Genomic DNA, 14,666 nt, shown 5'->3' with positions numbered 1-14,666 from the left:
ATGACTGCAATGAATGGCCGATTCCGTCTAAAGAAAGAACATGTTAGAATTCACGGAATAGAATTCAGTGTCGGAGTTCTGTTAAAAGAAATTCCTCAGTGTAAACAGGGCATTGGAATGTCCATTAAGGTCAATGGAATTTTCATTTTAAGGGGTTCTCTGGCCCTAGACATATTTTCCCCTATCCAAAGGATAGGGGATAAGATGTCTGATCATGGGGATCCCACAGCTTGGGACACCCGAAATCTCTCATGCAGCAACCCCTATCATCAGCCTCATGGAGCAAAGATCGCTCCGTGTCTGATGACTCATGATCACAAGGCCGAAGTATCATAACGTCATGGCTCTGCCCTGTCATGACATCACACCTATGGGAGGGGGCGTGATGACTGTGTGACGTCATGAAGGGACGGAGATGTGACATCCTGATACTCCAGCCCCGTGATCATGAATCATCTGACAGGGAGCGATCTTCGCTCCGTGAGGCTGATGATACGGGGTGCGGCATGAGGGATTGCGGGGTTCCCCAGCTGCGGGACCCCCGAGATCAGATAAGATGTCTAGGGCAAGAGTACCCCTTTAAGGATAATTCAGAGCGGAATAAGCGAGCAGAATTACTCAAGTAAATTCCTCTCTAGTTCCTCAGTGGGAACATACCCTTATAAAAGAAATAATGTAAAAATAATAATAATGTAAAATTATAAAAACTATTTCTCTAATTTGCAATTTCCAAGATCTCTGCTCACTTTCAGTGAATGGAGGGATGGCATACCTGAGTCCAGAGAATGCAAGCGATGATGTTTTCTATTCACTGACAGCAGATTTAAAAATATAAATAAATATATATGTGTATGATAAGCAATATAAACACTAAATGTAAAAAGTTGCATAGTGCAAAGAATAATCTTTATTTAGAGGATTAGGCAACCCCAAAAATGTAAGGGATGTAGCTAAGTAAACATTACGAGTTGACACGTGACTGACCATGTAGATAAGTTATTTTCCAACAAAATAAGGGCAGGTGTTTCAGATGGAAACCGTGTCAAAAATCAGAGGCAAACCCTTAGTTTTCACAATTGTTCATAGATAAGACTTAAGCTTAAAGGAGTACTCTGGCAAAAACAAATGTATCCCCTATCCACAGGATAGGGGATAAATAGCTGATCGCGGAGGTCTTACCACTGGGGCCCCCAACAATCAGTGGGACAGGACCCCAGCGCTCTTGTGTCATCTATAGGTAGCAGCAGCACGTGTCATCTATAGGTACACAGCAGGCACTCCATTCATTTCTATGGGAGCGACGATGAAGCCCAAGAGCTGTACTCGGATCTTTTCTGCTCTCCCGTAGGAATGAATGGAGCGCATGCTAGCTGCAGCTCCTCACTGAGCTCCGGGGTCCAATCCCTGTGATTCCGGGGAGGGGGGTTAGTGGTTGGAGCCCCTGCGATCAGCTACGTTTTTTTTCTATACAGGGCTTCAAACACTGACGCCTTTCGAGTCTTCACGACACTTAGTCATAGCAAGACTAAGGGTTGTAAAGATGTGAAACATGTCGCTATTTGATGCTCTGCATCAATAAATGAAAATCCCTTTTACTGCACTTCCTACATTACATATTTTACAGTGCGCACGAGAAACATAATAAACATATGATAAAGTGAGTGGGTGGGCCCAACACCTGTGCCACAGGTCTGCTCGAGGAAATCAGCAGCCCACAGGACAGCCTTTGGCACTGGGACACCACACATTTTTTCTGCAGACTCCGCACTGAATGCATTGCCATCTATGAGACGGTACATTTCTGTGCGGACATTGTAACGTGTGAAAATATCCTTAAAGGGGTATTACGCCCCTAGACATCTTATACCCTATGCAGAGGATAAGGCTGGGGACCCCCGCAATCTGTCCTTCAGCACCCACTTGTCATTAGCTTGTCATTAGAAACGAAGATCGCTCCTTGTCTGATGACTCATGATACATGGGTCGGAGTATTGTGATTTCATGGCTCCGCCCCTTGTGACATCCCCTTGTGTGTCACGCCCCATCCCATAGACTTGCGTTGAGGGGGTTGTTGCGTGACATCACGGCTCCACCCCATTGTAATGTCACACCCCACCCGAATACTCCGGCCCCTGTATCGTGAGTCATCAGACATGGATTGATCTTTGCTCCATGCAGCTAATGACAAGTGGGTGCTGCAGGACAGATTGTGGGGGTCCCCAGCGGCAGGACCCCCATGATCAGTCATCTTATCCCCGATCCTTTGGATCAGGGATAAGATGTCTAGCCTCCATAGATTGTGCAGATTCCATATACTGAAACCTTCATGAAAAATATAGGTATTTTCCCTAAAAGTATTCCAGAGCACTTTATGGCAGCATGTAAAGTGCCTATGGCTCTGGCATGCTGTGTACATTAGGTGCTACGTCCCCATATACTTCCTCCCAATTGTATAAAAACAACTTAAAGTTTTATCATTTAGATTCTACATTGAGTTAAAGTTGTCTTAACTCATTCACAAGTCCTTAGGGTTATTTTTACTTTACTATTTCTCTACTATATTTCCTTACTTTTTCAGGAAGATAGAGTAATTTGTTTCTGCTAAATTATGCATATGTCATGTTAAACCTTGTAAGCGTCTCTATTTCTTCCGTGCCAAGGTGGGCTGAGTCATTCATTCAGCCTACAGAAATGTCAAGGAGTCTCGGCATTTAGAATCAGCATGAAACGTTAAAGGTGAACAATATTGTGTTCCTTTGCTCTTACGTCTTATAGACTTTTCTTGCATTTATTAAATTCCAAATTTGCTGATTATTATGCAGCATTTCTATAAGCTTTATACATGAAAAGACCTTGGGGGAGTTTTACCAAAGATTCCATCCACATGATGTCTTAAAGTATAACTTTAGGTATTACTTAACCAGAGATATGAAGACAAAGGAAAGGATCCAGCTCCCAGGTGTGAAGTAATCCAAGTAAAACTTAACCTTTAATCGTGTATATTAAAACCAAAAAAGGGATAGCCACAAAGTGGCAAGTGACATGTAACTAGTAAAAAGGAGGTGAAACGCCTTTGTCTTCATATCTCTATGCTACTAGGAGTGGCGGCTCCTTGCTTCCGAGCTCCGGGACTATTATCAGATGCATACCACACATGGACTTTATGGTGAGCTGATCTAAACATTTATTTTTCATTACTTAACCAGGGACACTTCTTTATGGACAGGTCTGATTCCATATTTTTAATCTTAAAGGGGTACTCCGCCCCTAGACATCTTATCCCCTATCCTTTGGATAGGGGATAAGATGTTTCATCACAGGGGTCCCGCCACTGGGGACCCCAGTGATCTCCCTGCTGCACCTGGTGTTCATTTGGAGTGTCGGGTGCAGCGCTGAAGGCTCATGATGTCATGGCCGTGCCCCACTCATGACGTCACGACCACGCCCCCTCAATTCAAGTCTATTGAAAGGGGCGTGACAGCCATCACGCCCCCTCACATAGACTTGCACTGAGGGGGCATGGCCGTGACATCACGAGACTCCGCCCCGCATCACCAGTCATCCGGCACGGAGTGAAGTTCAGTCCATAGACTGGATGTCTGGGGTAGGACCCCCGCGAGCGAATTTTTGGATAGGGGATGAGATGTCTAGTTGCGGAGTATCCTTTAGAGCCTTACCATCATTTCAGGTGACTTTTCAGGATACACTGCCCTGTGTGTGTACATGAGGAGCAGCACTATTTCTGCCTATTATATAACTTGTATATAATATTTTTCAGCACATTTCTGCTCTTCAGGCTTTAACTCTAATTTTCAGTTCTCCCAGAGCTGGTGGACAGAGCTTCCTTCTCTCCCCTCCATAGACTTATGTTGGCTTGTCTTGCAGACACAAAACAAAGCTGAACTGATTTTCAGAGTGGAATACAGTTTAGTAGGAGTGTAGGGAGGGGAAAGAATCCCGATAGTCGGAGAAGGAAGCATTTTTTTCTAATAAGCTATATTGCAAAGTTTCTTATATATATATATATATATATATATATATATATATATATATATATATATATATATATTTGTACTATTGATCTATACAAGACAGTGCCTAATTAAATAAAATATTGACATTATACATTTTAGCTTCTTAGTGTAGCAATATTACGGGTAGTTGGTGAAGTAGGACAGAAGTTTCTTTGATATGATGGAAGATTACAGAACTCCAACAGGAAATAGCCAGTTCACAAAAAGATAGCCTCAGCTTTATTGAATTCATTCAACATAACCATATAGCAGAAAGACAAGCACAGATCCTTCCTAAGCATTTCCATTACTGTCTGTCATGTACGTGCTAAAATCACCTTATGGTGGATAACCCCTTTAAAGGGCTGCACCTTACAATGTAAGGTCTCTTTAGACATTGACAGATGTATCCTTCCCTACATTTCCTCTTGGATTGACAAATCTTAATGAACAAAATAATAAGAAAGGCAATAATGACAAATTGGTTTATTCTCCAGCAGGACAAAGATTTACAAGAATTCACATCTGATACCCCCATTGTGACATACAGAAGGAACACAACCATCGGCGGCTACATTAAAAAACAAAAGAAAAAGAACTAAAAAAAATTACAATAAAGTGAAAACGCAATGGTTGTCTGAACAGAGACCTATAGGCAATGTTGCTTGTGGGTCTTGCTCCTTCTGCTGTCACAATTCAAAATCTAAAGAGTTAAAACTGGGAGGATATATGGTTAAAATTAAACAGTTCATCACATGTAAGTCAGACTTTGTGGTTTACACAATTTTTTGTGATTGCAGATTTTTTTTTATGTAGGCAAGACTATACGCCCATTGTTTCACCGCATAAGAGAACATTTTAGATCAATAAGAACTGGTATTGGTGCCACTAAACTAATTGCCCATGTTATTGAACGTCATGATGGTTCTACCAAGCCTCTAAGATTTGCAGCATTAGAAAGAATTGAAGTGTCTAATACAAGGGAAAACAGAGATCAGCAATTATTAACCAAGGAATCCAGATGGATCTCCAGATTAAACGTCACTACTGGCTTGGGTTTAAATGAAAAAATTGAAAAAAAACTTTTTCTAAAGGCTGATGTCTGCTATCCCGGTGTCTCCCATATACAAGGGTTTTTGTTTTTAAAGGTTCTTTACTAATCACCAGAACGGTGTTTTGTTTACTTCCTGTATCCATGGTGATGGTGTCTCCTTACCTTCATAACACACCTGCAGAGGTGAATCAACTATGGGCCTGACGAAGCACATAGTGCGCGATACGGACCGTCGCCCGTACCTCTCTCCCCCACCCGCTTGTTTGTCTGCTCTCCCATGCATGTTTGTTTGCTGCCAAGCTGATATGAAATAAAAGAAGTTCGATGACCCAGAACGACCTCTGGTGAGTGCTCCATTCTTTATACGTCTGTTGTGGATCATATCATTGCACTGTCTAATGTGAGCACCGGAAAGGTTGAATTGTAGAGAGGAGCATTACGGATTAGTGGATAGCGGAGTAGTAGTGCCTGGATTTCTCTGTTCAGGACTGTAGAAGTCTGTTAGGGGTTTTGCTTGAATGCTGTGATATAGTATTCAATTTGTATTGCGATAGTCCTTTACGAAAAAATACAGGTTGGCAAAAACAATCCTTAGGACCCTAAGGAAAACATCTTACCGTTCTGGTTGTGCCTGTTACTACAGCTCACCCATGTGAAGTTAATGGGGCTGAGCATGTTTAAGTACTAAAAATGTATGTACTTACATGGAATAATCCATATACTACAGTAAAGAGGTTGCTGATATCTAGTGAGCCCTACTGCCTCTTCATTGGGCTGATTGGTGGATGGGCCACTCTGATAGCTTAACTAAAGGGTGGGCCATCATTCTGATATTCTGGAAAAACTAATTTATTACAGAAATTTCTGCCTTCCTTCCTTATCTTTATTCTTGCCTAGACATGTTCCAAGATGAGTTGTACAAGATGAAAAGGTTTGAAAATAAGCTTTATTTTACTCTCTTGGGAGATGTGTATGCTGTATGTGTTCATATGTGGTTATTTTGCTTGATAATTCAAACACATTCCAATCAAAGGATCTAGGGGGCTTACACCATGGATGTTACGCCGAGCGCTCCGGGTCCCTGCTCCTCCCCGGAGCGCTCGCGGCGTTCCTCTCTCTGCAGTGCCCCGGTCAGACTGCACTGACTCTGCCGGCGGGGATGCGATTCGCATAGCGGGACGCGCCCGCTCGCGAATCGCATCCCAAGTCAGTCACCTGTCCCGGTCCCCGGATGTCACGTCCAGACGCGCGCGGCTCCGCTCCCTAGGGCACGTGCGCCAGCTCGCTGAGATTTAAAGGGCCAGTGCACCAATGATTGGTGCCTGGCCTAATCAGTCTGATTAGCTTCCACCTGCCCCCTGTCCATATAACCTCACTTCCCCTGCACTTCCTTGCCGGATATTGTTGCCATTGTGCCTTGAGAAAGCTATTCCTTGTGTGTTCCTAGCCTGTGTTCCAGACCTCCTGCCGTTGCCCCTGACTACGATCCTTGCTGCCTGCCCTCACCTTCTGCTATGTCCGGCCTTGCTCTTGCCTTATCCCTTGTACCACACCTATCTCAGCAGTCAGAGAGGTTGAGCCGTTGCCGGTGGATACGACCTGGTTGCTACCGCCGCTGCAAGACCATCCCGCTTTGCGGCAGGCTCTGGTGAATACCAGTAGCAACTTAGAACCGGTCCGCCGACACGGTCCACACCAATCCCTCTCTGACACAGAGGATCCACCTCCTGCCTGTCGAATCCTAACAATGGATTTCTTTTTTGGGGGAATATCTGCTGTCTGATTTTCTTATAAATTAAATGGTGCTTTTGAACAACTTTTCTCCTATGTGATTCTTAACAAATTTATAAATCGTTTCATTTACCGAAAATTATACCCTACCCCAGAAAAAAGTCTCTAAGGTCTTGGGAACTAGGTTCCTCACATCCCCACAATCAACTCTCCACTGCCTGTTGTTAGGTTAATGTTTGTCTATGGTAATAGAGAGAGCAAGGCAGAACACAGAGGGTGAAGGTGGAGATGCTATGTGCAGTTGAGTATTTCTCCTTCCCCACTGAGAATTTAAGGTAAATCAAGGCTTCCTTCTTATCTCTGGCAACCTATAAAGTCCGGGGTAACTGTCCCTTGTGTTTGATAAATGTGAAGCAGAGAGAAAAAGAAAGGTGGATCACTCACAACTGTTGCAGAAGCTGTGTTCTTTATTGTGTGCTCATTAGCTCAGATAGCTGGTAATGGATAGATGTTACGGCAGGGCAACATCTATCCAGGCCTGGAATTTGTTGGCCCTTGTGTTGGAACTAGTATATGTATACAGTGCTTCCTTCTGAATATAATCAATTCTCCCCTCTACCTTTAGCTTGTCATCATCATTATCACCAGTATCAGTTGTTCAGGACTTAGTGTAACCCCTTCCTTGCAGCACTGCTGCTGTTTCTTTCCTTTCTGCTCACACAGCACTTTGCGAGCCAGTATGTCAGTAACCCTTTCTCCCTCCACATACCATCTATAATACTGTTCTGTGTAAATCATCCCCTAGACAGTGGCAGACACTTCATTTTAGTGCATTCGATTTAGCACTATTTCATGGTATAGCAGTGAAAAGTGAATACTGTGCTGTGATTGGCCAGAGACGTAAAGGAAAAAACTTCATGTTTGTGTACTACTAGAAAACATTCCTGTCCCACCCCCTGAAATTTAGAGAGAAGGAGAAATTGCTGTGTACTATGAAGGGGGCTCTCATGGGCTCAATAACAGCAATGAGAGACCTAAATTCACCTTGTCACCTGCCAAAGTGTTAGGGTTAGGTGAACCAGGTGCATTATTCATCCAACCTGTGCACACTTAGAAATGCAGGAAAGGATTTTGGAGCAGAATAGTTGAATAAACGACTGTAAGTGCATATGACACGTTCACATAACACAATTCATTCAGAGCTGTTCACAGATAAATCCATTGTTTTACTGAATACAGAACACACTGTCTTTGGTGTGAGGTTCCTGGCACGAATTGATGTCCCACCATGAATAAAGCAAATAGATAATCCAGTATTGCTGTGGGAGGATTAATTGCTATTGTGCTGCATGCTATGGCCGGTCATAGAGGCCTTCAATAACAAACACTCTTTAGTTCCAACAGTAGCGGCACGGATGTATTGTCAGCTGTCACAATATCCGCATGTCCCAATCAATAAGTATAAATAGCTAATCTTCCTTTACAACATTCAGACTCCTAAAGCTCAGCTCTTAGCTTTTGAAGGTCAAACAAGGATTACCTAGCAATCGCCTCAGGGTTCAAGGCATTTTACACACAAATGAATGACACTACATGAGCAGGTTCCAGCGCCCTTGATAGCCCTTTTTTCACATTAACAGGTGAACACAGACTATCCCCAGGTAACAATGTATACTGCCTTGAACATATATCTGCTTTCTAGAAGACGTGTCTGCATTCAAGGCCATGTTTTGCTTGTTTAAGTTAGTTTTGCACAGAACTGGAATTCTGAGGCTGAAGTTGGATCTTATGAAAAATGTATTATATACTTATTTAAGTCAAAACAATGAAAACACTGATGGGTGGAGTGAATGTCATTGATTTTCCTCTTGCTCTAAGGCTGCTTTTCCACTTGGGAGTTTTTGTTTTTTGTTTTCATCTGCCACTGCAGTTTTTGACTCAGAAGTGGATCCAGTAGGAAGGAGAAGAAAAAGCCCTTCTTTATATTTTTCCATTCCTTTTGAATCCACTTCTGACTTTGGCTCAAAAACTTCAGTGGCAGATATATAAAAAAAAAACTCAAACTCAAAAAATAAAAATAAAAACAGCCTATGACTAGAGAGATACAGTGATTTGATTTGTCACGAATTTCACGGCTCCTCCTCCTCTTCCTCCTCCTCTTCCTCTTCTTCTTCTTCTCTTCTTTATTTTCTTCTTCCTCTTCCTCCTCTTCCACATCCTCCTCTTCCTCTTCTTCCTATTCTTCCTCTTCCTCTTCTTCCTGTTCTTCATTTTCCTCTTCTTCCTCTTCCTCCTCCTCCTCTTCCTCTTTTTCCTCTTCCTCTTCTTCATTATTATTATTATTATTATTATTATTATTATTCTGCAGTTATTATTTATTGATATATATTTTTAAATAATTTTACATTCAAATGTTTAAAACCTTAATTTACAAATCCCAATAGCGTTTAATCTTATTAATGTAATTCAGTAAATTCATTTTTCATTATTTCCAGCCATTACCCAAAACATCTTGTCTCGATTACCCATGACTGTGACACTTCTATTACCCATCACTCTCATATTATGATACGTTTAATCCAGTGTGTGTCCAGCATGAATGAAGTGCTTGTGCCCTGCAACCACCAGATGTTAATAACAATGTCCTCAGCACAAATATCGCATCTAATTGATGACACTTTGTAATTTTCTTTGTGCGAGTCTTGTTTGTGCGCTATGGTGAATGACACGCCATAACACACTGTACTCCGCTAATAACCTGCTCTTCCCTGACACGGTTTGCGCCAATTAATATTCAGCACTTACAGTGAATCGAAAGTGACACAAATAAGGAGCTAAATGTCAATTCTAGAGATGGGTCTGCACTTGATGTATAACAAGGTTAACACAGTAACAACAGTATAGGCACTGTAATAAGGAATCCATGTTACAGAGAATCCATGTAATAGGGAATCCATAAACAGTGCATAGGGCCTCTACTCTACTTTCTTAAGCCACAGATTTTATATTCATATTTACATTCATGGCATCCCCTATTGTAGTCCATATGCACGTAGGTATAAGGAACCATTGCTTTAGTATAGAATATCTCCATGCACAGTCCAAAAAAAAAGCTGCAAATAATGTTTGAAAGAAGTTTAACAAGAAGAAATGGACTTAATCTCTTACTGTGGATAATCAAGTTTTTTTTTTTTTTGGCAATGCAAGGACAATGCTGCTAAAATAAAAATCTTATGGATAAATGTCATTCTAAAATATTACATTGATCTATAGGAACAAACAAATATTTTATTATACAACTCTAGGCAGACCAAAAAAGATTAAAAATTAAGTAATGCTGATACAAACTGGACCTGAAATGAATTTAGTGAGTTTTACTCATATCTCAGGTCTTCAGGCTAGACTTGTCTGCTCTCATTCACTTCCCAGTGACATGAAGAGATTCCAGGTGAGCAGAGCTTTTTTTTATATCTTATTTTATTATTATTATTATTATTATTATTATCATTATTTTATTATTATTATTATTATTATTATTTTTAATCACTGCTCAATTTTTGGTATAGCTCAACACAACCTATGACATCCAAGAGACTTACAACGTCTCAAAAGATTGTCAAAACTGGCATAAACTAAAGTAGAACAAGTAAAAGTGACCAAACGGTTGGAAATATTTTTGAATTAGCTATTTTTGTGTATGTTTTTGGGGTACTGCTCCATGAAAAATAAATACATTTATAAAAACATAAATAAAGAAATAAATAACTTGCTTTGCCGGAGGACATTTTCCAAACTAGAACAAGGGGTCAACATTTTGTATTGGCAAATGTGTACAGGACTTTTCAAAATGTCCTTTAAATACTCAAATGCTCAGAAACTATTCACTGATTTGTACTTTTGATCTTTGTTTTTTGTTTATTTTTTATTGTTTTTCTTTTTTAATGCATTCAGATTCTAAATTGAAGCATTACATAATTAGGCTTTAGGTTACTTTTCTGCGCTTCCTACACAGATTTATAAAGCAGACAATGTTTTTTTGTTTTCCATTATAGAAGAACTTTCAAACCGGGTGATGTTCAAAGCACATTTAGTAATGCACAGCACTCTATCTTAAAAATGTCAGCTTAAAATACGGATAACAACCTGGTGTTACAATGACCCTGCCTTATAATGGCATTTATCTTAATGCATTGTTTAGAAGATGTGCATATAAGTAACTTGGTTTGATGTCAGTTTGTAGCTGTACACGTACAATTTCTTTTCTTTGGCATTCTTCAATATTTGTAAAATTCTGAATGCCAAAATGTATCACCATTTTCCAGTAAGTTTCTTAGTGTACATTGTAAGTATTACGTTTTTAAATAAATAGAATGTAATGGCCATAATTTCTAACAATAGTTTGCCATCTTTGCAACCAGGGCAAGTCACATGAATTTAGAGGGTGTAGCATTTTCAGAGGGTGGGGATGAGGAGGTAATGTATCTCCTTGAGGAGACCACCAAGCTGGTATATATAATCTAACAGGTCAGGCAAGACTTTCTGGGGAAAATAGTATGAAAAGTAGCTCTACAGAAATAAAACTTGCTCCCCAGCATCAGCTATTGGAAATGTATTCCGTGTAAGGTAGTGCTCACCCCAATTAAGAGCCTTGAAACTTAACTAGAGATTATCAGCCAAACCAGAATCTCCTCCAAAATAAAGAAGACACATTTGTAGATAGCTGTTTTGGGGTTATTGCCTCTTGTCGGAATAGAGTAGGGTTCTAGCTTGGAGGTGTTTGATACAAGTCTGAGGGGGTAATGTATCTCAATGGTGAAACTTTCCAGGCTGGAGTATGGAGTCACAAAAGACAAAATCAGAGACAGGAATGCCTGTGTTGCTTCTACTTTTTCAAGTAGCTTGGCAAAAAGCTTTTGATCCTATATGTGGCAACCTGCAATCACTGTAGGTTCCTACTGGTGTGGTCATGTCTCTCCCTGTCCTCATGGTTAGGACTTCCATTTGTGGAACCTGCATCTTATGCATATTCAATCAGGTTGTATGAACATTGTGTGTTTTTGTTGTAGAATGCTTGTTAAAAATGCACAAAGTGAATACAACCTTATGGTCACATTGCTTTTTAAGTAAAAAAAAAAAAAAGCTGGTTTAGAGCTGTTTATATATAAAGTTCTTACATAAGTAGAAATATATCATCAGACATTTAACTAGTTAAAGGAGTACTGTAGTGATATAAAACGAATCCCCTCTCCAAAGTATAAGGGATATGTTATACATTGCGGGGTCCGGCCGATGGGACCCCCCATGATCTCCTGTGCGGTGCCCTAGCATGCCCTGACATGCCCCCTCCATGTATCTCTACCAGAGCGCCATGCAGGAGATTGCGGGGGGTCCCAGCGCAATCTATAATTTATCCCTTATCCTTTGGATAGGGGATAAGTTTTATTTCACTACAGAACTCCTTTAATTGAATACAACTTTAAAGAGTGATAACAATTACAATTATAGCATTTGTGTGTTTCTGCAGTTCTATTCATGTTGGAAGTTATAGAAGACGGTCCATATCTTTTGGCTTCTGCATAGAACATGTATGGAGTTATTGACTTACTCTATATTAAATGTGAAGTCTTCAGATTAAAATATTAGGTTAATGAGGACAGTGACTTTCACAGATGGACTCTAGAAAGCAAGTTCAGCTTAACAAATCTGCTGATAGGGGAGAATAGTTTTACAATGTGACAGAAGTTATCTTGGCTCAAGTGAGAACTGTCTTGTTAAAAGCGAGAAGAGAATTCCTTATGTAAAGAATAAATAATCAAATATGGTGTCGGCTATAGCCAATGGTAGCAAACGGTTTGGCAAACTTTCACATAAATTTGGAATAATTTAATTTACAGATCAGCCGTAGTAGGTAAAGAAAATACCATTGATTAACTCACGACAATAGCCCTTGTCAAGGAAAGGCTGAGCTGTAATAGGAAGCCAGAAAACAGACAGTTCTTGTTGATGTGTAAAAACCGAAAACTATTGTGCAGTGTAAGGATTATGGGATTATGGCATCTCTAAAATTGTAGGGATTGTAGAGTAATCCCAGCATATAGTGGCTTTTACTGTCCCTACTGAAAGTGCTCTAAGCAATGACAACCAGTAATCAGCACAGTACATAATGTAGAGGATAATTAAAACTCCCGGAAGAATAGTTTCCCACTTACCAAAAGTAGTTTAAGAGAGGACAACTAGTAAACCAGTGACCAGCTGTCACAATTCAAACATTGTTCAGGATTGCTTCGAGGATCATAACAAATAGACCATGGTGTTGACTTGTCCTCCAAACTCTTGGTCTTAATTCCATGAAGCATCTATGGGATCTACTGAAAAACATGTCTGATCCATAATGGCCGCACTCTACAACTTATAGAATGTAAGAAATCTACTGCTAATGTCTTGGTAATAGTTGCCATTTCTATGGATACACCTTAATAAAATGGCAATGGTTGGTGATATTAACTTCCTGTTTGTGGCACATTAGTATATGTGAGGGGGGAAACTTTTCAAGATGGGTCGTGACCATGGCGGCCATTTTGAAGTTAACCATTTTGAATCCAACTTTTGTTTTTTCAATAGGAAGAGGGTCATGTGACACATCAAACGTATTGGGAATTTCACAAGAAAAATAATGATGTGCTTGGTTTTAACGTAACTTTATTCTTTCATGAGTTATTTACAAGTTTCTGACCACTTATAAAATGTGTTCAATGTGCTGCCCATTGTGTTGGATTGTCAATGCAACCCTCTTCTCCCACTCTTCACACACTGATAGCAACACTGCAGGAGAAATGCAAGCACAGGCTTCCAGTATCCGTAGTTTCAGGTGCTGCACATCTTGAATCTTCACAGCATAGACAATTGCCTTTAGATGACTCCAAAGATAAAAGTCTAAGGGGGTCAGATTAGGAGACATTGGGGGCCATTCAACTGGCACACGATGACCAATCCACTTGATGTGTTTCCCTCTTCATGCACTGAAGCTGGCACGTTCCCTGAGTTTTTCCAGCAAGATGGTGCACCACCACATTATGGGTGCCAGGTCCGAGCATTCCTAGATGAACAGTTTCCTGGAAAGTGGATTGGTCATCGTGGGCCAGTTGAATGCTCCCAAAGGTCTCCCGATCTGACCCCTTTAGACTTTTATCTTTAGGGTCATCTGAAGGAAATGGTCTATGCTGTGAAGATATGAGATGTGCAGCACCTGAAACTATGGATACTGGAAGCCTGTGCTAGCATTTCTCCTGCGGTGTATATAGTAGTATATAGCAGTGTATATGGATACTGGAAGCCTGTGCTAGCATTTCTCCTGCTGTGTATATAGTAGTATATAGCAGTGTATACGGATACTGGAAGCCTGTGCTAGCATTTCTCCTGCGGTGTATATAGTAGTATATAGCAGTGTATACGGATACTGGAAGCCTGTGCTAGCATTTCTCCTGCGGTGTATATAGTAGTATATAGCAGTGTATACGGATACTGGAAGCCTGTGCTAGCATTTCTCCAGCGGTGTTGCTATCAGTGTGTGAAGAGTGGGAGAAGAGGGTTGTATTGACAATCCAACACAATGGGCAGCACATTGAAAACATTTTATAAGTGGTCTGAAACTAATGAAAGAATAAAGTTACGTTAAAACCAAGCACATCATTGTTTTTCCCATTTCCCATTTTATTAAGGTGTATCCATATAAATGGCCCACCCTGTATATCCAGCTGTAAACACGATATCAAATGAGGTTCCGATAATATCTGCATAGAGTTTGTATATTCTTCCCGTCTTGTGTTTCCTCCCACAATCCAAAACAAATTAAAGTTAACTTGAAATTT

General features: G+C 40.6%; 1 protein-coding gene across 7 annotated transcripts in view; it reads left to right on the top strand.

Annotated features, from left to right (window-relative positions):
* LRP1B (LDL receptor related protein 1B) overlaps positions 1-14,666 on the top strand; it is a 1,569,499-nt gene that overhangs the window by 1,176,861 nt on the left and 377,972 nt on the right. The window lies entirely within an intron of this gene.

Source organism: Hyla sarda, chromosome 8 (assembly GCF_029499605.1).
Source record: "Hyla sarda isolate aHylSar1 chromosome 8, aHylSar1.hap1, whole genome shotgun sequence".
Classification (NCBI taxonomy): Eukaryota; Metazoa; Chordata; class Amphibia; order Anura; family Hylidae; genus Hyla; species Hyla sarda.
Note: the sequence above shows the minus strand (reverse complement) of the source record. Positions and strands in the feature narration are given on the sequence as shown.